General features: G+C 33.7%; 1 protein-coding gene and 1 pseudogene across 1 annotated transcript in view; both read left to right on the top strand.

Moving 5' to 3' along the window:
• DLC1 (DLC1 Rho GTPase activating protein) overlaps positions 1-27399 on the top strand; it is a 343953-nt gene that overhangs the window by 18425 nt on the left and 298129 nt on the right. The gene's annotated exons all lie outside the window — the stretch shown is intronic.
• On the top strand, positions 8325-18269 carry LOC102896032 (annotated as a pseudogene).

Genomic DNA, 27399 nt, shown 5'->3' with positions numbered 1-27399 from the left:
GATATTTATTATTTATGTATCGTTTTAGTTTTGGTATATGAAATGCATATTTCTCTATTTTTTAATTTATCCATTTTAAATAGTATTTACTATATTTCAACTTCAAAAGTTTAGAAAAATAGCATTTATCCCTTGGTCTATCTCTCCTCTGTTTTCTAATTTTTATTGATAATGTTATCTTCATGTTTTTCAAGATTTTAGCATATGCATTCTCTCTTGTGGCTATAATTAATACATGCTTCAACTATAGGCTAATTATAAAAATTCAAAATTAGTCAAAGGCTTTATAATATGTAAATATCCACTCCAGAATAAAATAGTGAAATTAGAACCACATGGAAGCAGATATAACTTATATAATTAAAAGGGAATCACCCAGGCATCAAGGTTAATAGATTTTCTTTTAAATTCCTTATACCATGTTCCCAATTTCTATGTCACATGTCTTTCTTGTATCTACATTATTTTTTATATATTCTTATTTATTTGGTTGACATATCTCCTTGAATAACTTTATCACATAAGTTCTTTTACATCCATTAGTTTCATTATTTTGCCTGTATTTAATTAATGATAAACATGTTTAGAACTCTAGGCTCTTTTTTTTTTTTTTCTTGAGAAATTTGATGTCATTCCTCAACTCTCCGGTGACCGAGTATTTAAGATATGAAGATCTATGTCATATTGATAACTTGTTTCTTTGTTTCTTGTAACTTATTTTTAAACCTCTGGATATTCTTAAGATATTTTTGCTTTATCCTTGGAGTTATAAAATTTATCAGGATGTGACTAAGAGTAGCTTTACTTCTTTTGAGTGCAACCAAATCTTTACAAAGATCTTTCAGGCTGAAAAGTCATGTTTCCCATCAGTTTAGGGAATATTCCTTCCAATATTATATGAGTATCACCACCTCCCATTGTATCTGTTGTTTCTGAACGGAATTCCTATTACATAGCTTTTTCTTTTTTTCATTAAATTACCTGGCCAATAAACAGTTATTGAGTACTTACTATGTACTAAAAACACACTTCTCGACATGAGAGATACAAAATAACATCTTTTCCTCAAAGACTTACCTTCAAGTGTAAGGAAGCAGAAAATAAATCAAGAAATCAATAGTAAACCAGCTAAGGAGTGGAATTAACAAATGAAGGAAAAAGATCAAATAGTAATAGTATCTTAGAAGCTGTATAGAGAAGCTTTTCTAAAAGGAGGGAGATCGAATGTCTCAAATGCTATGAGTAGATAAAAAAAAAACTTGGCATTTAATAGCATAAAGTTCTTTGGCCAGCTTGTTCATAGCAGTTTTGGTAGGAACAGATGCTTTTTTTCAGTGGATTCAAGAGCAAAAGGGAGGACAGGAATTGAAGAAAGATAACTATTAAATAACAATTTTAATATTTGCTATAAAGGAAAGCAAAGAAAGAGGGAACAGCCAGGGGAAGATATGGAATCAAGAGAGAATTTTCTTTTTTGAATTTTTAATAGAAGATATTTGGACATCATATTTGGAAACTGATGGAAATGACTCAGTAGAGGAAATATCATTGATACAAGAGAGGAGGCAGCTCTAGCGGTGATGAGAGGAGGGGGAGAGAGGATCCAGCGCCCAGTGGAGGAGTTGGGTTTAGATTGGAGCTGAGAGTTCATACCTATAACCAGAGGGAAGGTGAAGAATATGAAGTATGTTCTCTGCTTGTAATTTTGCTAGTAACATGTTCATGTCATATAGATGCAATTCGTTCATATTTCTCTGAGAATACTAATTATAGTAATAATTAATGTGAGGTTTAGAGGTGTTTAATGTGTTGTTATTACCTGAATTCTTTCTTTTTGCACAGCAGTCTGTTTCCCTGCTATTGATTTTTCTTAAAGATTTAGCAATTTTAGTTGACCTGTGCTAGTTATGACTAAAGAAAATTGATTAGAATAAGTGACTGGAATGTGATCTCTCTGTGATTCTTGTAAAAATATATGATTTATGTGTCTCAACTTCTGTGTCCACTCCGTCCACATGCTCAGCTTGGCTTAAAGAGGAACTATAATGGGTTCCTTGCTATCTCCCTGGATCCAGTTTTCTTTTTCTCTCTCCTATTCTCATTCTATACAGTTTAATCAGATTTAACTTTCCTAAGGAAACGTCATCATCAGGTTATTTCCCTTCATAAAAAAGCTAACCCAATTTCTCAAATTTTACAGATGAAGACCATATCCTCCAGCTTGTATTTTAAAGTTCCCTATATTTAATCCTTGTTAAAATGTTAAACTTACTCTCACTACTCTAACAAGTCCTGTATAAACGCACGCAAATCCATACTCTCTAGTCATCATGGACTCTTAGTCTCTTAATAGTCACTCTGTACACTTACTTGTCTTACTCCAGCATTTATCACTTAGCCATTTCAAACTCATTCCACTTCCTTTAAGTTTCCAAAGCCACATCTTCTTCTTTCTCTCTCCCTGAAAATGTCTTCACCGGGCGGGGAGGGGAGGAAGTAAAATGAATAAAAGTTAATTTTTTTCATCTTGTTTGAGGATAAACGCCCTAATTTGGTGGTACTCTATGCTCATCAAAAGCAGAGGCTATGTGCTTCCCCTGTGTAGCTTCAGTGATCAACATAATAGAATGAGAAACAGGAAGCTATCTAGGGGATGAAGGGGTAGGTAGGTGCATGGATGGATGGATGGATGGATGGATGGATGGATGGATGGATGGATGGATGGATGGACTGATGAATGCAAGAATAAATGAGTCAGTACTCCTCCAGCTGCAACTGACTATAAAGCTGTCTCCATTCAGAAAGTCTGATGTAGGTAAAAACACTACATCCCTTTCTCTGTGTCTGAAAGAAGGGAAGATTTATTCACTATAATGTCTTGTTCTACTGTTTTCATCTTTGATTTCACAAACATGAAGAAGTATATCTTACAATAGAGTTATAATTATTTGCATAAACATATATTTTTGTTAATTTATTCAATTATTAATTCATTAATTAAGCTTTTTAAAAATGATCTAACATTTGGGCATTATGCTAATTGCCAGATAATCAAAGATGAATAAGTTACTGTCATTCTCCTCAAGAAACTCTAAAACCTTGAAGGAAAAACATTCATAACTAACTTATACAGTGCATGCTCCATTAGTGTGGTGACTATTCATCCTGGTGTGTCTGGCCACTCAGTTTTATGCCTATTGTCCCCACATTCTGCCGGCTTAGGTCCCCCTTTCATTTTTTGAACAGTCCCATTTAGGTGACAGATTACATGATGCACTTATGTACTAGCCCCACAGAAAAGAATTGTGGCGTGAATGTGCATATAAAAATGAAAATGTGCCTGTCTCCTCTTCTAAATTTAAACTTCTTAGAGGCACAAGAGAATGCCGTTGACATTATTAAAATATATTTGCCTATGTTCTTAATATCCCTAATCTTTTGAGAACCTCAATTGAATCTTTTCTGATAGATATTAAAGTTTGAATAAATAGTATAAGGCATTAAAAATGTCACAAAAATAAAATTTTTACAGCTGGATGTTCATAGAAAGCCATGGAAAAACTAACATCCACAAAGCAATAAATGATACTAATTAGGTTTTTGATGCAATATTATAATTTCTTTTTTATTCTATTTAAAATTCATAAAGTATAAAATGCTTATTCCTTATAAATAGACACATTCCTTCTATTATAATTCACCCCTATAGCTTCTTTTGGCTTTAAGAGGCAACCTACTCATTTTTCTTATCCTGAGAAATGGTAAATACTGAGAGCTGTTTATCTTATAGACATTTCTACACCACCCATTCAGAATTCAGTGGAGAACTGTGAAAATACCAGATTGAAGAAAGCGATGAGAGTTTAGGTTCATTTTAATTTTACATTCTGCATAATTTCATTCATCTCTAATTAGTTTTCCAAGATGACACCCTAGTGTCTTTCACATCACAAGTTCGGTTCTTAATGCCACATTCTCAACACTTGTCAATCACTGACTTCAGTCCATAGTATATTCTTCTAAAATTTTGAGTAGCAGCCTCAGGGTTTGTATCTCTTCCAATTTACTTCAGAGTGAAATACCCCACAGAGTCCTCCCATCTCTGGAGATTTTGTGGTTATAGTTATATCTTTCTTTTCACTGTGAAACTATTACCATTTATAATCTTTATTTTGTATGGTTGCTATTCATAAAAGAGTCTTTTATTCACTTTATTTCTTTAATTCACTAAGTAAGTCCCAAAATCTCCATGGCTTCTGGGCACATGCTAAGAATAACAGGAAATTCATTTCAGCCACTTTTTTTTTAGCCAAAGCCCTGATAGGAAAGATGGCTTTATGCTGGGCCCTCAAAATTAGAAGACTAAAGTCCTTTTGAACCAAAATTAAAAATTAAGGTTTTCAGAAACAAACTTTAAATATTAAGATATCTGTCCTGTATTATAGGAAATATCTTTTTTAAAAGACTGTTTTAAATAAATTTAACCTTGATACGTGTTTAAGTCAAAAAGAAAAAAATAACCAGCTACAAATACTTAGAAATTTACTACTTTTCAAACTAAAATTATAGTTTGGTTCTTTGTCTATAAAAAAATTTCGTTATAATTATGTCACTATCAAAGTATGTTCTCATTTGATCATTAACACCTGCATTTTAATTTGATATAAAATCGCAAGTGACCAAATAAAAGAAAACCAAGAGAAAAAATTTGAGGGGATTAATCTCAGAGGCATTTTATTCTCAGAAAAACAGACTGACAAATTTTACATACATACTACAGAACAGTAACAATAAACCTGTTACTGTTTCTTATGTTGTAATAGAGATGGCCCAGAGCTAGCTCATAGAGGAGTATTCCCATCCCAGCTCCACAACACCTATGACCTAGACCAAGTCGGTCCCCTCCTCAGGCTTGTCTCTCCATTGTTCAAGGAAGGGTGTTGAATTAGGAAACCTTTATATTTCTCCCAGCTCCACACTTCCCTAATTCTCACGTACTTGTTTATTAGTAAATTGTGTTTGTGTCTCAATGTAATAATTATCGTTTGTCAATGTTTACTCTCAAGCATTAGAATTTGTCACATACACAAAGTTGTCATTGTAACTGAAAAGTTATAGCAAAGTCACTAGAAAAAGAACTTTAAAACTTCTTTTCCAAAAATCTGTTTCCTGACCTATGTGGATGGTTTACTCATAGTGAACTTTGAGTATACGTCTTAGTCTGCTCAGGCTGCTATAACAAAATACCCAGGCTGGGTGGCTTAAACAATAATTTGTTTTCTCACAGTTCTGGAGGCTAGAAGTCTGAGATCAGAGTGACAAGATTCTGCCGAAGGCTTTCTTCCTGGCTTAGAGATAGCTGTCTTCTCACTATATCCTTACATGATCGAAAGAGGAAATTCTGGTTGCTCTTCCTTTTATTATAGGGAACTAATCCCACCAAGGGGCTCTGCCCTCATAACTTCATCTAAACCTAATTACCTCTCAAAGGCCATACCTTCTAATACCATCATATTGAGCGATAGGGCTTCAACATAATTTGGGGTGACATAAATATTTAATCCATGGAAGTATCTCTTCTGACATATCAGGTCAGCATATCATCCTCCAATCCTGATGTTTCGCATCACACTATCTGGCTCTTAGTGGTTCTCTAGTTCCTTCATATTTGTCTCTTCAACTATAACCTCTTTAAGGCAAAGACAGGTTTTTTTCTTTTTTCCTTCTTTCATACAGTGACTAGTATTTAGGCACTCAGTAAATATTTATTGTATTGATAGTGTTAAGTGAAATATTTTACAAAAAAAAAGCTAATACATTTCTAAGGGCTATGTACATAGCAATTTCCTGTAATACCCTCATTAAAACTATCGGTATGTTACGTTATGATACAATTTAATTATTTACAAGTTAAGTCTTGTGTTTCTTATGAATAGGGAATCTCTGCTTTTAGGAGAAATGTTTGAATCACCCCGATTTAGTAAATGGCATAGTTTTGTCTTAGACACCAGCATTCCTTGCCAACTGCACCCCAGGGATGGTTCTCCCTGATGAAGCCCAACCCAGCAAACCATTAGGGGGTTTCGGCTATGTCCTAAGAGACTAATGATAAAGGCTTCCGGGGACACAGGCCAAGTCTCACGGTGTGTAAAGAAATACCAAGGATTAATAGTCATTTGTTCAAGATACTTAATGAATCCCTAAGCAAGAATATGGGTTAATTTTATACTGTTTAGAGTAAGTTATAGGAAACTAACCATTGAATGAAAACGTAAATGTTTCTGCAAAATTTCCATCTTCTTGGTCCCTCATTCATTCCACTCCTCCAAGAAAATGGACAACCACTCCCTTCATTCAATGTACATGTGTATGTATACGTACATGTATGTCTGTAGTGAGAACAGCGTTAGTTTCTTCTGGAAGGAGACTCAGATTCCTGAAGTGACGGATACTGCTCCCAGTCTCTCAACCATTCCCTGGGAAAGTTAAAAATAAGTCCCTCTGAAAAAATAAGTTGGCACTTGTTATTTGAGAAAATTGCTTTATTCCAGGAACTGCCTCATGTAGCAGAAATTTATTTACCATCTGTGTGGACTTTAAAAATTTTCCATCTTAACTGATACACAACTGAAATAGAAGCAGACTTTCCGTGCGTAGGTTTTCCACAGGCCTCAATCTTTTAAAGGGTGTTAGCTAAGAAACTTTTGGGATTTTTGTGGTCCCCAGAGTAGGAGAGCTCCATGACTGCCTCTCAGCCCTGAGACCTTCTCCTGGGGAAGGGCCCCAGGCTGATGTCACCCAGTGAGGTCAGGAGTGCCTTCAGGGTGCGGTAGAAGGGCGGGAGTGGAAGGGGTCAAGAGGATCTGCCTGGGAGCATTCCGGGGACTTTGCTGAAAGGCATTCTTTATTTTCAATGGCCATTAGAATAGTTACCTACCATATTATGCTCAAATAATAAAATAAAAATAAAAATCCCTTGGGTAATAAATTCCTTTTTTTAAATTGCTTTTAAGTTATGTAGTCAGATAAGACAAATGTGCTTTCCTCTTTTTCAGCTGTATCAAAGGATTATTTTATTCAAATGTTTTATTAAATTCTTCCACAAGAGGAAGTAACTTTGTTCACTGAAGGAAAAAAAAAATAAGGTTGAATGGATGGCTGAACACAACTGGATTTGTTGTTAGGTGGTGCTTTATTTATACTACAGAAAAATCAAGGGAAATCTAATTGCCACTTTTTATACAAAATAAGTTGCCCTATCTGGATGTTTTTCTGCAATATTAACCTATTATGTCATTATATGGGAGGATAGAAACTGAAGTTGCTTATATATTTAATTCTCTTCACAATTTATGCTTTCTGTTCCAAAAATTCAAGAGCTAGACCATTTGTATATCTCTATAGACTTTAGCAAAGTAATATCACTTTTCTAGATATGCAATTTTAACTACTAGATCAAAATCATGTCAAATTATGTAGGTTACATATTTCAGTAGTATCTTCCAATCAGTTCTTATTGCAAATTTAACATGCAAACAGAAATTTTAATAAAACTTTTAGAATATGTAAAATTACACAACCTATTTATAATTTACCTTTGCAAATACCCGTAATTCCTATTGTTTGAGCATTAACTATGTGCCAGCACCAGACCCTGGCTCTTAATATTCATTGTCTCATGTAATCATCACAACAGCTTACAAATTAGGTACAAACTGATAGATGAAAAAACATAAGCCTTGACAAATAACTAACATACTTCCAGGTCACAGAGCAATTAAGTGTCAGAACTATTATTCAATGCTCAATGAATCAGAGCTCCAAAGCCTATCATTTTGGCCACAGTACAAGTCACCACTGAACTTGTGAAACTCAATTCTAATGAAATATGTAAAATTTTTTTTTTTGAAAAGCAGTGTTGATCTCAGTTTTTAAGGTTTTATTTATGGAAGACTTCAGAACTTCCAAGACTAATTTTTACTTAAAAAATGGAAAGAGGGGGACTTTTACATTTTGACGCCTACTTTGAAAAATAGACTTATGACCTAGCAGATCCTCCCACGGAGGCCAGGCCAGGGAGAAGGCTCAGGTCCCCAGCTGCAGGGTTTGGGCGGGAGAGCGATGCTAACCTGAGGTGGCCACAGTGCCCCAGGCCCACCACTTCTTTCTCTCGCGCTCCGAGAACTGCCGCATAGGGCCTGGAGAGGGGCAGCCCTACTGAACAGAGTGGCGGTGGCGGTGGACACCCCAGGTGGCTGGGGCAGAGCCCAGGGTTGAGGCAGAGGCTCCTGGGGGACAATGCCCAGAGGCCGGCGGGCCTCAGCATGGCTTTCAAGCCTGGCACACTGATGCCCAAGTGTGTGGTGGTCAGCAGGGCAGTGGACATGATGTGCCTACTCAGAAGCTTTGCCAACATCGCCTTCTCAAAGAAGTAGTATCCACTGTCGTTGACCACTACACAGTCAACATCACCATAGGGGACAAGCAGTACTTTCTGGGACTCTACGGCAGGCTGGACAGGGAGATTGTGATCCTCTTAGGCCTTTATCTTAGCCAGAGACTGATGTCTTCCTTATATGCTTTTCTATGGTAAATCCAGCCTCATTTCAAAATGTGAAAGAGGAATGGGCACTAGCACACAAGGAATATACACCAAATGTATACTTTTTATTATTAGGAATTCGGATTGATGTCCAAAATGACCCCAAAACTTTAGCAAGACTGAATGATATGAAAGAAAAACCTATATGTGTGGAACAAGAATGGAAACTAGTATAAGAGGTAGGAGCGTATTGCTGTGTGGAATGTTCATCTTTAACCGAGACGGATTGAAGACTGTTTTTGATGACGCTATCATAGCCATTTTAACTCCGAAGAAACACACAGTAAAACACACACATATGCACGAGCACACACGCAAAATGAATAGGATCACAATGTATAAACTGTTGTTTGAATATGTGAGAAACATCCTCAGTGTCCAAAAAAACCTCTCCATTCCTCTCAGAAAGTGTATGAAATTGTATAGCTATACCCAGACTCAAATACTAAAGCAGTTTAAAACTCTTAAGAAAAAATACTAATAATAACTCTGTCCTCAAAATTCTATAAAGTTCATTAAGGATGTTTCTTAAAGTTCCAAAAAGCAGCAAACATCTGAAGCCGCATGCTTAATTTCAACTAGAAGGTACAATCTCTCAAGGTTTTCACAACTTAAGAAGCTACAATCGCATCATGTTGTAACTACATAAAAAGCAGTAAGTAGAACGGACAGGCTTAGACCATACACATTTCTTCAGTCTTTATGGAATCCGAGAAAAGAAATACTTTCTCCCTTTGTTCCAATTAATTGTTCTTGTGTGTAAGTTGTTTTCTCTTCCAGTATATCCAGAGCAGTGAAATAACAAGGCCAGCCACGTAGCCAAAGGTCACTCCAATCATACAGGAGATGGGCTATGCCTAAGGACAGAATGTATGAGATCGAAAAGAACAGTTTTTTTTTTCTTTTAAGGAATGAATTTTTATTATTACTTGAGTACAAGTGTAACCTAAGTAAATCTGTATTGAAACTTAATGTGCTTTCATAAAGAATGCCAAAAGTCTAATAAGGTCATAATTGCATTTATCATGAATACTAAAAATGTACACATTATAGTTAATGTGCATCCAGCTGTAATGCTTCTGGTCACTGTAGCTTTAGTTTGATGCTCCACAAACTGTAAGGGAGACATGCTAAAATCACAAATTAAAATTTTGGGTCAGACTTTGTCATAATCTTGGACTCAATTTAACTCTCTGAACCAGTTGGTAATTTTAACTTTGAATGTCCACAATGGCTGGTATATCAAAGGAAATAATAAGTGTGTATGCTGACCAAACCTCAAGAAACTTTAAATTGTGTTAAAAAGACCTGAAATTCAACCATGTTACATGAAATTTATAACAAACCAACTATATACATTATACAACTGATGTCACTTTTCAGATACAGATATTAGAACCATAGCAGAAGTTATAAAACTACAACTTAGTGAAAAACCTAGAGTGTAAGTAAAGAAACTGCCAGCTTTCAAATGTTCATTTTTTCCAACCACATTATATTTTACAATCTTAGATCAAGCCAGAATTAAATAGTGTTGATTTATTTCATCCACAAGCAGTCTATACTGGTTCCTAAGTGGAAAGGCCCTATTTTTTTAAAAAAAAATTTTTATGTTTATCTGTGATGCTTGTTTGATATACTAGAGCTATATCTCTTTCTCTGGAGAAGCAGATGGTAGAACTGTGTTAGAAGTGAACCATGTTAGGATCTGTCACCTGATTAAGCTTCCTTGTTTGGTCTGCTGTAGATCTGCCTTATTCTAAGTGCCATGCAACAGACAATAGTGTTAACAGTTTCAGTGTGAACAAAATAATGCAGTTCAAAGAAGCATAATCTAACCCATAGATTTTTTTTTCAGCCTTTCCTACATTTAAACTTTCTTGCTATTGCCTAAATTATAATTTCTTTATGTCTTTGGTGGGCTCCTGTTAATTTCCATGACTCGAGATTATAGCTATATCTATTGCACATATTGGATAATGGAACACTAAATTTTTATTCTTGAAAATGACAGCTTAAAGGCTCATATCAGTCATAAATCTAAGATGTACTCTCTTGTATGTGAACTTTGTAGAGATTTTTAAAAACATAAGCATGCTGTTCCGCATTGAAGAGTAGAAGTTCTATTTGATAACTAGTCAGGAGCTTTCTTTTTGAACAGGACAGTGGAAATGTTTTCTTTCTTTCAAGAAATGGTGGCTCACATTAGGTACCACAGCCTTGTACACTCAAATGGAAATTTATGTAATTTCTCACTTAATTTTGATCTGCTATTTTTAGATATAGTTGAAAGAAATTGTATAAATCAATTAGTATATTAGCTAAGTTGAGCAACATGTGGTATAAAGGAATTAAGATAGTAAAGTAATATACATTTCTAACTTGCCTTTGGGGATTTGATGAAATTTTTTTCCCCTCAAATTTGCATCTCTGAAATTCTTCACACTTGGTTTAGTAGCCAATGGAAGTTAAAATCTAGAATTTGTTCTATCCTAGTAGAAATGGATTAGGTATCTGGAAACAGCTCTGGTGTCACCTCTGTTTCATGACTGGATCTCAGTTTCTTCATCTATAAATATGGGGAAGTAGCACAGATGATCTCCAGTATTTCTCCCATTCATCAACTCTTATGATTCTCTTCTTTCTTATTCACAAAAATCATGGCTAGACATTACCTTTTCAGTTTCACATTCTTAAGATGATAAAATTACTGTAGATTGGGTTATTAGAACTCTAAGCAAGGTGATTGTCTCACCTGGACCTGAGGTACCTTAGGTACTCTACTGACCTTGATGCTGCTTATGAAGAGCCTTTCATTGCTTTGGTTCTTTAGTTTTGTTTTGTTTTGTTTTGTTTTTTTACAAAATCCTTTCCACTTTAACTAACAACCAAAGAGTTGTTTTCTATTTATAAACAGATTGTAGAAATTGTCTTATTTTCAAAAGCACATTTTCATTAAAGGCTTAGGTTTCAATAGAAATTTAGACTAGTCACTTGAACAACTAATTTGAAGTAGTGAAATATTTGGGAAATAAAATACTCAAAAATATCTTACTGGCATGAATGTTCCTAGTGAATGCAAATAACATTGTTTTAAAATAAGGCCATGTATAAATGAACTTAATTAAAATTAGTTAATATATTTTTTGCATATAGATAATCAGCTCTGAAGTTCTTAAAAGTAATTTTAGAGGCTCCCTGAAATCTTATTTTATACTTTGCTAACTTATACCCTCATTCTATCTCTAAAGGTACATTTTAAATTAGCCCATTTTGAATGATTACATTTCCAATAAGTGGAGCCTGAAGTAATGGTTTTAATTGTGAATTATCTTAGTTACTTCAGACATTGTTTCCATTTGATTCTTAATTATTAAGGTAAGTACCAAATTAAATACTGGTTTATTGTTGTTTTATAAATGATTGTTACTTTAACAGTGTTCCATCTTAATACATGGGATTACAAATAAAATAATTGCATAGGTTAGTATCTATGTAAAACATTGAAAAAAAAGTGGGCCTATGAAAATCTAAAAAGCAGTGCTACTATTCAGACTATAATCACTTTTCAGTTCTTTCTCCTAGAAAACTATGTTGCTGTACAAAATTTATTAAAAATAAAAAGTATAGCAGAATGTATTCTAAAAAGTAACAAGATTTAGTTTGATTCCTAGATCCCACCACATATTAGATTGTGAAACAGAGAAAGTTAAATAAATGGTAGCAAAGCTGAGAATGATCTGACTCATGGGAAATGATAGTGGGCAGGGGTAGGTAAGTACTAGGAAAATAAGGGAAGTAGTACATGTATGACTGAATTCTACCATATTCTTGAAAAACAACAATTGCTTCTGCAAGAGAACAAAAACTCTGATCCCACCCTTCTTCTGCCTCCCCTCAGAATTGGCGTATTACTGCTTTGTATAATTATTTTGCATGTTTTAATAGTTTTAAGGTAAAAAAAAAAGCATATGGATTTGAAATTTAGAAAAATAAAATCAACAGTGCAATCTCTTACTTAAATTGCTATTGCATCTCGTGCAAATTAGCTTTCCATGTCAAAATTTCTTCAAGGTAAATGTGTGATAATAATTCCTACTTTACTGTCATATTAAAATGAAATGGAGTCTTTCTCATATAGCAGTATTGCCCGAAAGAAACTTCCTTTTTCAGTTCAACTGTTCCCTAGAAAGAACAGAGTCTTTCAGATGCTGTTTAGTCTCATAGGGATAGGTGAAGATCACGAATGGAGATCTCTTCTAAATACAGGACAACAACATGAGCTAGGGTAAAAAGGAAGACCTGGAACCTGGATAAGAACCTGAGTAGTGGGAAAAGAAAACCGAATTGCCTGAAGTCTGGCATTAAAACTGTAACTGGGAAACTGAGTCTTGGGTCAGTGGCAGAATGGGAAGAGGGTCCTGGAATTCCCAAGCTGAGCTGGGTAGTGTGGCTCCTAGCTACTGACATAAGCAACACCTCTTTGGCAAAAAGTGTCTCTAATCCCTAATTTAGGTCCTCAGAGTTCCCACATTAGGATAAAGCAATGAGACCCAATCACCAATTGTAAAACAGAGAAGGCAACAACTAAGACTGAAGGTAACTCCGAAGAGGGGTAACAGAGTTAAAAAGGTCAAAGTTTACTGTACCTTTCAAGATAATGGGGATCGAATTAAGACTTTTTTAACTTTAGATTTTATAATGTAAATTTACCATCCTAAAAATAAACGCCAAAATTTTAAGGATAATCACTAAAGGAATAGAAATAAAGTGAATACATTACATTGCAGAGAATGAAATGGGATACAAACAAATAAAAAGTCAACCAATACCCAAATAAAAAAATATTAAAAATGGGATAAATAAAATAGAAAAATGTTAACATGGTATAACAAAATCCAACTATATTAATAATCACAATAAATATAAATGGATTTTAATAATCAATTAAAAGTTTATTATATTAAAAAAAGTCCAGACAAATGCTGTTTAAAAAGATACATAAAGCATAAGGACTTGGAAGGTTTACAAGGCAAATAAAAAGATAAAAGGTAAATATAAATGAAATAAAGATATTTAAGACAAAGAAATTATTAAAATCACCAAAAAAAGTCGCCATATTGATAAAGTTTCAATTCACCATGAGCTATAATAATTTCATTCTTCAATTATGCAACAAATAAAATAGAATAAAAGTGTATAAAGAAAACATTAACATAACTAGATAGAAATTTTGAAAAATCTATAATTTTGATAGGAAGCTATAAGGTCTCTTAAATATTGAGAATACAAGTAAAAACTTAAAGAAATAAACAATTTAAACAACGCAATCATCAAACTTAATCTGATATACATACAGAACTCTCACACACAATAATTAGAACATATATACTGTTCTCAATCACACATGAATCATTTTGAAAATTGATATTATAACCATGAAGTATATCTTAACAAATTTTAAAAAATTCCTATTACAGAGACCACATACTCAAACCACAATTCAATTAAGTTAGACATTAAGTTAGAATTTAATAATAGAAATTCCCATACATGTAGACATTAAAACATATTCATACTAATAATTCAAGAGATAAAGAAACACTCTGGAAGTCCTAGCCGCAGCAATCACACACACGCAAAAAGGCATCCAAATTGAAAAGAAAAATAAAATTGTCATTATTTGCAGATGACATAGTATATATATACAAATAAATAAATAACCCTAAATATTCCACCAAAAAAGTATTAGAATTGATAAATGAATTCAGTAATGTAGCAAGATACAAAATTAATATTCATAAATCAGTTGCATTTCTATACATCAATAATGAATTATCAGAAAGACAAATTAAGAAAACAATTCCATTTACAATTGCATCAAAAAAATACCTAAGAATAAATTTAACCAAAAATGTAAAAGACTTGTACTCAGAAAATTATAAGATATTTAAGAAAGAAACTGAAGAAGATACAAATAAATGAAAGCAAATGCTGTGCTCATGGATAGGAAGACGTGACATTGTTAAAATGTCCATACCACTCAAAGCAATCTACAGATTCAATGCCATCCTTATTAAAATACCAATGGCACTTTTCAAAGAACTTGAACAAATAATGCCAAAATTTATACAGAGCCACAAAAGACTCCAAATAGCCACAGCAATCTCGAGAAAGAAGAATGAAGTTGAAGGTATCATATAACTTGATATTAAACTGTACTACAAGGCGATAGTAATCAAAAGAGCATGATATTGGCATAAAAACAAACATATAGATCAATGGAATAGAATAGAGAGCCCAGAAAAAAAAATGCCTGTATAGTCAATTAACCTATGGCAGAGTAGGAAACAATATACAATGAGGTAAAGACAGTCTATTCAATAAATGGTGTTGGGAAAACTGGACACATACATGCAAAAAAATGAAACAACCACCTTCTTACAGCACATACAAAAATAAACTCAAAATGGATTAAAGACTTAAATGTAAGATCTAAAACCATAAAACTCCTAGAAGAAAACAGAGGCTGTATACTCTCTGACATGGCTCTTAGTAATATTTTTTATGACATGTGGCCTTGGGAAAAGAAAACAAAAGAAAAAATAAATGGGACTACAGCAAGCTAAAAAGTTTTTAAAAGGCAACCATTCATAAAACAGAAAGACAACCTACTGAATGGTAGGAGATATTTGCCAATAATACATCTGCTAAAGGATTAATATCCAAAATTTACAAAGAATTCATGCACTTAACATCAAAAATAACGATCCAATTTAAAAATGGGCAAAGGACCTGAATAGACATTTCTCCAGAAGACATACAGATTATTAATAGACATATGAAAAGATGCTCAAGGTCACTAATCATTAAAGAAATGCAAATTAAAACCACAATAAGATATCACCTCACCCTGATTAGAATGGCCAATAAGTCAAGAAAGAACAAGAGTTGGTGAGGATGCAGAGAAAAGAGAATCCTCGTGTACTGTTAGTGGGTCAAGCCACTTGGGAAAACAGTATGGAGTTTCCTCAAAAAACTAAAAATAATTCTGCCTTATGACTCAGCAATTCTACTTCTGGGTATTTATCCAAAGAAAACCAAAATACTAATTCAAAAAGATCTATGTACCCCTATGTTCACTGCAGCACTATTTACAATACCCAAGATATGGAAGCAACCATCAGTAGACAATTGGATAAAGAAATTACTCAGCGATTAAAAAAATGAAATCCTACCATTTGCAATGACATGGATGGACCTAGAGGTTATTATGCTGAGTGAAATAAGTCAGACAGAGAAAGATAAATACCGTATGACTTCACTTATATGCACAATCTAAGAAACAAAAAGGACAAACTAATCAAAAACAGACTCACAAATATAGTAGTCAATTTGGTGATGGACAGAAGGGAGGAAGTTTGGGAGACTGAAGAATGGGCGAAGGATTAAAGAAGTAGAAATTAGTTGTTGATAGTTGGTCATGGGGATGGAGAGCATGGCATAGGGAATGCAGTTAGCATTAATATAATGGCTAGGTGGAGAGCTAGGGGAGAGAGCAATTGAGAGATCGTTTTATGAACTATATAGATGTCTAACCAATGTACTGTATACTTGAAACTAATTTAAATAAATAAATGAATGAATGAATGAATGAATGAATAAATAAATAAATAAAAGTTTAAGGTACCAAGTATCAGAATTGGTTAGGATCAACAGAAGTTCCTATATATTCAGGATACCAATATAATTGATAAACAATTTTAGAAAATGATTTGGCATTATATCTAATGAATAATGTGTACATACTCTAAAAATAATAAATATCACTTCTATATATATACACATATATACATATATATAGAAGTGATATTTATTATTTTATATATGTATATATATACACACACATGTACATATATATATATATATCCTTAGAAACAATCTTGCATTTGTCTTCCAAAAAATTTATACAGAAATATCCATTACATTAATGTCCATAATAGCAAAAAAAACCTAAAAATAATCCAAATGTCCATTAATAAGTAAATGGATAAATATATTGTAGTATGTCAAATAATGACATATTATATAGATATAAAATAAATTAAGCACTCCAACCCACAACACTAGACATTTGTAAAATAACATTGCAGGGAATAAGAGAGGCAAGTTTCAGGAAGCTACTTAGAATTCAGTATTTTTATAGAGTTCAAAAAGTGAGAGAGACGAGGATGACATAGGAGAGGAGCATATAAGTCAATTTAAATCATTGGTAGTTCTAGGGTGAGATATAGATTCACTTAGGATCATTGTAATATGCTTTATAATTTACATATCTGGGATAATGTTTGATATTTAAATTGATGTATTAATATACAATATAGAAAATGCTTAAATGTGATTTAAAAAAATGTGAATGTGCTTTAACCAAAAAGATTTAGAGGGATTTTTATTGTCTTGTTTTAAATTGTTGTGCTTGAGATCGATTTTCCCTAATTAAATTGTAAACTGCTCAAAGCAAGGATGACAGAACTCTAAGTAACACTTGGTAAATATGATGTATAACTGCATTAAGTTGATGAAGAAAAAAAGAGTGTTTATTGTTGTCTTTGTTTGTATGTGTTGCTTTTTCACTTCTCTGAGTCTAGATTATATCTGACCTTGTGCATTTCGTCACATCTAGACCTCTAGAATAGGAAGATAAAGTCCTCTCTTCCTAAGATGCTCAGGGCTTTAGGAAGCTTTTTTTCTCTGTCTTTCAGCACCAACTCTACAAGTTGCCCCAAAGCCTCAGCTCACATCAATGAGCCTCCAACTTTTACTCACTTTTAGCCTTAAACTAGAGTCTTTTTTGACTTTGAAAAAGCTTTTTATTGTATCCAAATTTTATTTTTTCTCTTTCTTTGACTTTAGTTCATCTCTTTCAATTATTTCATCCCTTGGACTGCAAAGAAGGAAGCAGGTTAGCTGCCGTTTTCTCTTTATAGCTCTTCTGAGCTCTTTCATGTCTCCACAAATACATCTAGTCCCAGATGGCCCTCTTTCTCTAACAGGCAACTCTCTGGGGAAAGTTGATAATTCCAGTCTTTAAAGACATAGGTCCTGGGAATCCAGTAAAATGTCAGGTTTCTGTTTCCTCATCAGAGAATAATAAGCCAAAAATAATAACTCTAAACAGCTATTAGAACAATGTTGCTTCCTCATGACCAGAAATGACCAGTTCCAATTTGGAGACAATAAGCACAAGAAGCTCTTTTATCTAATCTATATGAAATCTTTACCAAATTCACTAGTTTCAATAGGCCTACTCCAAAGGTAAATAAAATTAAAACTTTTTCACAAACGAATATTTGTAACAAACTATGAATATCCACATTGTTTGAATGTATATTAGATTACAGTCTTTTATTCTTTGAGTAGATCCGAAGAAACTAATTCATGTCCTATCAAGTCATATTTTCAAAACATGATCTCCTCTCCATGATTACTCTCTTTTATCTTACAGCAAAGAGGTCAGAATCACCCGAGCAGTTATTCTTCTTTACAACTAGTAGAATCTGAAACTTTTGGTCATAATCAAAGCCAAAATTCCCACAAAATGGCAAACCTGATACACATTCACACCAAGTCACACCAAGTGACCATGCTAGATAACAGCCTATTGTGAAGTTGTTTAAATGATGGCTACAAGATAAAAAGTATCTCCCAAACTCTTTTGCTTGTTTTTCTAAGATATATAAGAGGCCATCTTGGATACTCAAAGATATTTTGATTCAAAATTGCCAGATGTATGTTGTCTGTGATGACAAGGAAAAAGGCCAGTAACTTCTGATTTATTTTTAATCTTTGCACTGATATCTATGCATCATAATGAAAAACAATAAAACTGTAGGTTATGGGATTTCCAGAAACAGCTACAGCAACTAATAAAACATGTATTCAATCTTCTTCTCTAAAATTTCAACAGCTTGTAATCTTACTTTGATTACAACCTCGTTCATTTCTGCTTTCAAAAGGGAATTATACTGAGATGTAAAAACAGACACATCTACAGTAAGGACAAGTTACCAAGAACAAGAATAGCAGAGGTATTTTTGTCCTCTTATTCAAGGTAGATTGCCAACTAAGTTATAGAAGAAGAGTTCCCAGCTGGACTCAGCGTTCTTCAATTATTCTTGGCACATATGGTACATGTTAGTATAGACTACAGGATAAAAAGATAGCTGAAGAATGTCTTGAATAAATTTGGATAGAATTTGCGTGGACCAAGTTGAAAATATATTTGCTGAATGATAAGGCCTGTGTACCCCCATGGCCTTGCAGCACTAGTTCTGTGCTCTCCTAGGAAAGGGCTGGAGTGGAACAACGGTAGGAATCTCCTGTACGGCCCCATCTGTCCCTTTAATGTGGCTTTCCCCTTTGTAGTACAGATATAGGGCAGGGTGGAAAAGAAAGATTCTAGAACTGGGCTTTCTCTCCGCTACTGCTAAGGTAAAATGAGCTAGATATAAGCAGAGATAAATGTCCCACTAAAATTCTGTGTGCTAGACATGCTAAATCATCATACAGTATGGTTCAGGCAGCATCCTTACACATAATGACTTATGTATAAATGAAGAAGACATCACGGGAAGACAGAAAGAGCACTGGCATCAGAGAGATGAGGCTTGTACCAGCTCTACCACTAATTAGCTCTGCTACCTTAAGTACGTCTGTGAACATGTTCTTTAATCTGTATGAAAAGGGGACAATATAACACTTTGCAAGGAGGATGAAAGGAGATCAGAGAAATGCCTCCTCTGAAAGATCATGCTTAGTTTGAAATCAGTAATAACTATAATTTTATATTTGAAAAAGGGATGAACCATCGTTTTTTAAATTTATTATTATTACAAACTACAGAAGATTAACTATACAAAAATCTGGGCAGAAGAAGAGTGATAGACTATGTAGTGATTATCACCTGAGGGCACAGGCATGCCCTGTGCAGGGCAGGGGTTGAGATAGATGGGCAGGAAGAGGCTAACGGCCTGAATGTTTGTTAAAGAAGTGGAGGATACCAGAGAGTAGAGAGGAGGAGAGAGGTAGATAGGTAAAAGGGGGCAAATATGTGATGACATTAAAGAATTTTAAAAAATAATAAAATTTTTTAAAAAGTAGAAGAAAAGAACTACATGGATTTAAATGTTTTGAAATACTGATGTGTTTAATTTTCACATAAAGTGATGGTGAAATCATCCCGACACATTGGTGTGAGTTGTTAATTCACTGGCACAGCAGCTTCCATCATCACATTATTTCTACACATATTTTTACATCCATAGGGCCCTATTTTTCCCTCACACTGTGAAACATATACCACAATAATTTCACAGAAGAAAATAATCTGTCTTCAGAATTAGTGCTCATAGAGTACTGTTTGTCATTTGCATTGTGATTCCTAAATATGCCCAGCCATAGAGATATACATATACATATCAGATATCTACTCATCATATGTGATCATCCCTTTACCCTTTGAACAGCAGAAGTGCACTGTGAGGAAACACGGGAGGAAAGTCTCTTCCTGTGCCCCTTAATCTGCATCCACACCATCATCTCCCCAAGTCTCTCCCTCTCCCTTCTGATCTCTTCTCAGACCCTCTACTCCTACAGCCATACACACAGACCTTTAGAGTGACACTCATTACCTTGAACTGTAAATGTTTGTTTACTTTGACCTTACCTTAGGAGATCCTCCAAGGTAGAGATCATTTTTTATTTGCTTTTGCAACTCCAGCACATAATCAGGTCAAAATAACTGTCATGATGACTAAATGACTAGGTGCATAGAACATTTACAATGAGCTTGAGGAAAATTGTTATGGAAGTCTTTTAATTAGACAACCAACATTTGCTGAACTTCCATCATGAACTTCACAAGGAGCTCTGAGAGATAAAAGTTCCTATGAAGAGAAAAAACACAGTCCTTTAAATGCTATGAGGCAATTAGACAGGCACTTTCAGATATAAATGAGCACAAGGTGGCTTCTTTTTAAAACCTGCAAAGGCTATAGAGAATACATATCAGGGTGGGCAACCTCATTGGCTGCTGGAATTCATCTTTTCATGTGTACAATTCTTTGTTGAGTGCTCAACAAGTTCCAAGCACTGCCCTGGATGCTAATCCTGGGGCAGTGAGCAGAATTCTCAGGCGAAGTTTCAGAGCGGGTGGTATGAAGTAATTTCAATTTAATTGAAGCCTGGGTAGGTTCAGAAATAGAGAGGAACCAGGATGACATTCCGGTGCATGTACACAAAGCAACACTGGTTGTGTGGAGGGTGAGTGTTCCCCGGGCCATCCTCCTACTCATAAACTTATAAAAAGAGTTGTGCACAAAAATCTTTTTATAGAGTATGTTATGTGGCATTTGTATGCTTATTCAGAGGAAGCAGTTTTTCCATAACATTTCCCTTCTCCAAAAATCAAAGGGATCACTATTTAAACCGGATGGAAAGGGGAAATGATAACAGCAACCCTTGAGAAACTTTGCTGTGCCCGAGAAGTAGGTTCAAGTATTAACACACAGCACACTGGTGCCAGTGACCTGAGGGCTCTGTGGACCAAAGGGCTTGTCACTGTGTATTCCCATCCCCCACCCCTGTCAGGAAAACACAGTGCAGTTTCAATGAACAAAGAGATAATACTTATTTCTCTAAGAGCCCAGTAATTAGTCTCAAAGGAGTCACTGGTCATTTTACAGCTATGAGGAAGTTGAGAGGGAAACATTTAGAACTCATTTATTGACACAATTACTGAAAAATAAAATCAGGAAGAAATCCACGACTTGGAATCTTTTTGCAAAGACCACCTTCTGACATTGGGAAAGATCCAGATGAGGTCAACACTCAACTTCCTGTCCCAGAGAAGGAGAAAAAAGGCAGGGAATGAAAAAAAAAGGGGAGAGAAAGAAAGATATCTAAAAAACATAGAGCGTCACAGAACTTAGACATTCTTCAGAGATATGGCAAAAAAAAAAATTTTTTTTCAAGAGGACTGAGAACTTTTAAAAGAACTGCTACATTTAGAAAATCAAACTATAGTTTGTTGGTTGTTTAAAATCATGTTCTATTAGGAAAGAATTCTTATTCATTAGCCGGAGACAAGAAACAGATTGATCTCCGGTAATGGAACAGCATCAAAGTCTAACATTTTTAGCTGGTTAGTGAGTTAGTAGAATTTTGTTCTACTAAAGAGTATTCTATATTCTTATATCATATGAGGCTTTATCTTTCATAACGCTATTTTACATGATTATGTGCGAGTTAACAATACATAAACTTCTGGGGAATTTTTACCTAAAGTAATAAAAAAAATCCTTTTTTTCTAAGTAAAGAAAAACTATGGGCTTGGTTTTTAATATTCATTGTAGATGACAGGAGTAGGATAATGGTAGAAATGTCACCAAATCTGGTTTGGGTGGGGGGGAAATGTAATTATAAATTTAGCTCATATTTCAAAAGGTCATTCGAAATACTTTCAACTACTGACTTATGAAGTGTCAGCAACATCTGATTTCAAAATTGTAGTAGTGACAATATGAGATGGCTGTTTTCATATATTGTACAGTGTGAGTTCTGTGGTAACATAGAACAAAGTATTATTTTGGAGATTTCTCAAATGCCAACTTAGCATTTCAAATAACAAGAGAATTCTTTAATGGGCTCATATTAGAACATTTTATTGTCTATATCTTATCAAAGCTCCAAAAAAATCAAAGCTTCAATTAGTAGAAATAGCAGTGGGCTAGAAGTTATGAATTCTGTGTTTTAATTCTTACCAGTTTAACCCTGGGAATGTCACTTTATTTTTCGGTCCCTCAGGCCCCTTATCTATAAAGCAAGAGAGTGAGACTAGATTATCATTAATATTCCTTCCAACTTGAAAATTATGAAACTTGCCAAAATTGCTCCACTGAAGTTGCACACTTCATGGTAATAAACATAACACTCAAATTTTAGCAAAAATTAAAATTCTCAATTTTGGTAATATTTGATTGTTGTATATCCATGTATGACTTCTTAAACTTTGTGTTTAAGAATCATTCTAGAAACATTCTGCTTTCATTTTAAATGGCTTTGTAATAACCCTTTCCTAGCATTTAGAGGATATTTCTAGTGTCCACTCTAGGAAGAGATTGCACTGAGGCTCATAATTCTCATATAACTATTTTACTGTCCAACCTTGTGGTCTGTGTTGGCTCTTGAACCTATTCTGTACTTTAATGAAATATTTTGGAAAAGATGACAATTAATGATAATTGGGAGAAATAATAGTTCCTCTTTTCAACTATTCTCACACTATACCATATTACAGGGGTAAAAAGTAAAGGCTTAGTTACTTCTTTGTGGGGAGGAACGGTGAATGTGACTAAATCACTGAAGTAAACCACCAGAATCCCAACGAGGGTTTGTGTGAACTTTGTTTTTACTTTCATCGTCTTACTTAGCATTATTTGTTTCTACATTAGTTGCCTCTAGAAAACTGCTCATTTTGTTCTTGGTATCCTTATAATTTCCTATAACACCAAGTTCTTTAATTAAATTAACTACACTTGCCTTGCTCTCTTAAAAATAAACATTATACTGCTTTTCTCTTTTTTCTCTCATTGACTAGTATGCTTATAAAATAATTTCATTTTATATAGTTTATAAGATACACCTTACTTCTAGCTTCGTCTTTCCTGATTTAACATCTAAGAACCTTCCAGTCAGTATTATAATACAGTATGACAGGAGTATATTTTATAATATATAATATTTTTGAAAGGAGAATATTTTAGGTAATTTAACAAAATAAGCATAAAAATAGTGCCTTTTAAAATAATTTTGTCTTCATTCTTTCATTCAGTAAACATTTATCAAACATTTATCACTTAATGTGAATGGTGCTTCATGCTAAATTCAGGAAAGGAGTTCACAATACTCTGAGAAGGAGACATTTAGAAAATACTGAGTTCAAAGAGTCATACACAGAAAGAAAATGTATCAAGAAAGAAAATTTTAAATTCAATTTTTTAATTTAATACAGATCATCTAAACCACAATTACGATTGTGTCCTAAAAATGGACCATGCAGTCAATTATGATAATTACAAAATGCAATAAGTGGTGCAGCCCTTCAAATCCATCGATAATGTCGCAGATTTAATTATGTTGTCTTGAATTGATTTTCTGCAGCTGTGATAGTCTCTTTAAGTATCTAGAACAATGCCATGATAGGTGCTCAATCAACATTAGTGAAATCTGTGTTTGGAATTGTTCCCAGCTTTCATATCTAAGGATTCACAAAAGCCATCTCATTTGGGGAATATGCCACCCATCAAGCCCTGTGTTAAAAGAAAAAAAAATGAAAATGCATAATCCCTACTTTCAAGAGCAATGTAGGCAAGGCTGAATTTTTTCACACGTGGAATTAATGTCGTACGAGTACTACACTGTGTGACACTGGACATGCAAGCAAAATCATAGAGAAGAAAAAAGGGAAATGTGAATGGAAACAGTAGAAAATGTAACTTAAAGGAACCATCTATAAATCAAAAAGCCAAAAAAGTTTATAAACTGTATAGAGTTTTATTGCATTGCCGAGTAATGCTTCTAAAATTTCATTATGCCTGGGTTGTTAGTGGCCTACATATTTACTTGACAACATTGAAAAACTCAATAAATGTCTTAAGTGTTACAGGAAATGTTATGGCTACTATGTTAGGGAGATCCTTATGAATTATTGATGGGAGAAGCTCATTACCAGAAAGTAAACACATAGAGTAAAAGAACCTTGGACTGAACTTTGAGAACTAGGTCAAATCACTTTTCTTCAAGCATCAGTTTCCTATCTGGGGGGTGGGAGCGGGGGGCGGTGGAAGGAGAATACTACCTACCTTTATAGACCTCACTGGCCTACTAAGATTGTCTCGTCTATCTTTACCACCTACGTATCCCCCCAAAGTGTCCCAACACTGAACATTCTACAAAAACAACAAACAAACAAACAAAAACTTCTCTATAACCCCCTTTCCATTATGCACCCATCAGAAAGTTTTGTTCCACATATAATGCCCCTCTTCTCTGTAATATTGCTGGAATTTGATCATTACTCTATGCCTTCTCAGGATCTTGGTGGAAATGATCTTTTAAGAAAATAATGTACTTTGTTGATGTTTTTTGTGTATGAAATATAGTATTTTAAGAAGACAGTAACATTTTTTTCTTAATAGATGTTTTAACCAATAGAATCAAATTTTTTCCCCAACCACTTCTTTACTTTCTCATATTACATCCTAGTTTGCTTTTACAAGATTTTTTTTAAGCTCACGAAATCTATGACCTTGTATGAGTTTCCCAGGAGACATGATTCTCAGCATTTTGTTGGACAAACATTTGTTTTTTGTAACTGCATGAACAAGCCAAACTGCACGTAGTCCAGAAAATAATTCTGCCTTTTTCACTGCACTCATTTTTAAATACCATATCGAAGGAATGCTAGTATAATGGCAATTAAAGTATTTTAATTTTACCATCTAACCATGAGGAAGATTTTTAAACCTCGGCAAATATAATAAAATAATTTAACATTCTAAGAAAGATTTTGCAGTGTGTTCTCAATTATTGGTTGTTAGCTAAATGAACATAAAGAAAAAAGAAGACAGTCATGCTTTGCAACTTCAGAATGTGTTTATTTGCTTAAACAATGAGCAGAAATCAGTATCTTTTACATTCTAATACATATTTTAGCAGATAAATAAGGCATCTTTGTAATTAAATTTAACCAGTAAAATAATAACATTTCCACAACCGTAACTAAGTGCTATTGAGTTTCAAATTATATGAAGTTGAATAAAAAGAAAACCTAGCCAAGCTAGTGGCATTTCTATAAATTCTTTTGAGGGTAGTCATGAGATTTCCATGAGTTATGCTTCTTTAAACCAGACAAATGAATTGGCTGTTCAATTTAGACTTAGTAAACATTTCTATCTGAAAAAAAAAAAATACTCTGGGCCATTCATTCTATTAGTAAACTTAGTAAATATCTCTATTTTCATAATTATAACAAATAAAAACAGGAATATCTATAAATGACTTACTGCTTTATTAACCATTTTGATAAAGTGAATCTGTTTAGTTATTGTATATATATGATTGTATTACATTTCTCTTTGTTTTTGTCAGTAATTATATACTTAAAAGTAGTTTATCTTTTGATTCTGGTGAAAATACTGGAGACTCATTATGACATGGGCTAATCACTTACCTCAATTCTTCTTTAAAATAAGTATTAAATTGTCTGAGAGGGTTATTGAGAAGAGCAAGCGAGGTAATGACTGTAAACTCATTGGAAAAGAAAAAAGCTAGAAACTATAAGCCACTATTGTTATCTCATTATTGTTACTCATATCATAACTATTCTCATCTGGAAGCTGTGGAAGTAGCTGAGCAAATACAGCCATGATAGACCATTTCATATTAGAATGTTCCAGCGAAGAAATCCAGCAGTCCCAGAACCACCAAGCATGTATGATTGTGGGTTTAGACCCTGAAACTCAAGATTTGGTCAGGCAAGATCAGCATGATTGGGATCGATCAGATGTATAGCAAAGTCAGCATTCTCAGGTCTTGGTTACTATTGTTGATGTATGCAAGGTACCAGGAAAAACATGTTTTAATTCTAAGATCATTCAAGATCAGTGTGTAGTGTACTGAAGCAATTCAAGTTGGAAATTAGAGCAATAATTCCAATTAGGTAGTTTATTTTCTTCTAGTGATTATATGGTAGATATTTGTACCTAATGCTTCAGCAAATGGTTAAAAATTAAAAACTTTTGAATAAGCCTGAAAACAAGCCAGGCTTAATGTCAATAAAGTCTGATTAAGAAATAGCCAAGAAACAAACAAATAAATAAATAAATGTGATCTAAACCAGGCAAAAGATTATTATATACCCTTGTTTTCTCAAATATATTTACTCTCCATTTTCCTTTATCTAACAGTTATCTTAAGAAAATTTGGCATAAGTCTGTTTATCTTTTATTTTTATTGTGATGATAATTTTATTTGGAAAAACTTGTTGATGGCCATTAATTTTTTAAGACTTATTTAGGAAAACTTTTCGGTCTTAAAATATGAAGTCATCAAAATATCATTAAATTATATAGTAGAAAAAGAAAAAAAATGTTCAGAAAATAAAATATACAATTTTAGTTAAAAATAACTTCACTTTTCATATCCTCATTCTAATTTTATTTTTAAACTAATCACTCAGTTTTGTTACCTCTGATTTTAAAATGTTTTATTATAGAATTTCCCTTTGACTTTACAAACATGGTTTCCTAAGTTTATCAGAAAATTTTATCAAAAGAGCTATGAATTATGATAAGGTTCAGAGACTAAAATCTGACAATCCCAATGACAAATATATTACTGAGACTTCCACAAGAATACAGAATTAGAGAAGCCTGTAATCTGGTATTATAAAATTATAACTGTCACCAAGTTGAAAAGTTTTCTTCAATTAGATAACATCCCCTGTGTTCTTGATAGAGATTTTGATTTTTTCCCACGTTATATCGCAACTTGCTACTAGCCTGCAAAGAACACAGGATTCACTTATCCTGTGTCAGATCCCTAAATTTTGTCCTGTGGTACCCAGTAATGCATATGATATTCAATAAGTAATAAAGTTTGAAAATTCCAATCTTGAGGAAAACCAAAACAAATATCAACACAATCTCCTCTTCAAGAGAAAAAATCATCCCTCATTT

This window comes from Pteropus alecto, unplaced genomic scaffold (genome assembly GCF_000325575.1).
Source record: "Pteropus alecto unplaced genomic scaffold, ASM32557v1 scaffold24, whole genome shotgun sequence".
In the NCBI taxonomy this organism is placed as follows: Eukaryota; Metazoa; Chordata; class Mammalia; order Chiroptera; family Pteropodidae; genus Pteropus; species Pteropus alecto.
Note: the sequence above shows the minus strand (reverse complement) of the source record. Positions and strands in the feature narration are given on the sequence as shown.